Here is a 990-nt window from a genome sequence, read left to right on the forward strand (position 1 = left end):
AGGCTATTACAGTAGTCTGTTCATTCATTTGACTGGTATTTATTGAGCACATCCTATGTGAAAGGTGCTGTTATAAGCACTGAGAATATAGTTGGTGAACAAAACAGAAACTGTCTCTGATCTCACAAGATTTACATATCGGTGAGGAGAGGTGATACAATGCCCACGTAACCAAATATATACATAAAACAATTTGAGGGATGGCATGTTTTTAAAAGCTATAAATCTAACGGAGAAATGTAAGCTCCACACAAGCTGTTTTTTCACTGCTGTGTCCCAAGCCCAGAAAATAAGGAATAGTCCCTGGAACATCATGCTTATCAAGAAGTATTAGTTGATTGATTGAATAAAGGAAGTTGTTGGTTTGACACAGGTAGTGACAACAGAAATTAAACAGATGGGTTCAACATATATTTAAGAGGTAAAAAAGGCTTAGTGAGAAAAAACTGGGGGGGTGGTGCTGAGAGATAAAAAGAAGAGGAATGATTTCCCTACAACCTATTCTAAACTTTCTAATCAGAGTGATTGTATGATTTCTCCACTCAACCCTCCTATGGTTCCCTATTATACTCAGAGTAAAACTCAAAATCCTTACAAGGGACAGTAAGACTGCACACGATCTGGACTTAGGTACCCCCTTGACCTCATCTCTAATAATCTTCCCATGGTTCTCTCTGTTCAAGCCACACTGACCACCTGGCAGTTCCTCAAATCCTCCAGTTAAGTTTCTGGCCAAGGCCTCTGAACCAGCAGTCCCTCTTCCTGAAATCCTCTTCCCCCAAATATTTATTCATTTAGCACAGTTCTTGCTTCCTTCAACAGTCTCTTCCTTCATAAGGTCTAATCTGACCATTCCATTTAATACTACAGTATACTCTCCATGACATTCATTGCTCTGCCTCCTCAATTTCTCCCTGATAGCATTTACTGTTTTGTATAAATATATAAATGGGCTTCCACGATGGCCCAGCAGGTAAAGAATCTGCCTGC

The sequence above is a fragment of the Bos indicus genome, chromosome 1, assembly GCF_029378745.1.
Source record: "Bos indicus isolate NIAB-ARS_2022 breed Sahiwal x Tharparkar chromosome 1, NIAB-ARS_B.indTharparkar_mat_pri_1.0, whole genome shotgun sequence".
NCBI classification, from domain to species: Eukaryota; Metazoa; Chordata; class Mammalia; order Artiodactyla; family Bovidae; genus Bos; species Bos indicus.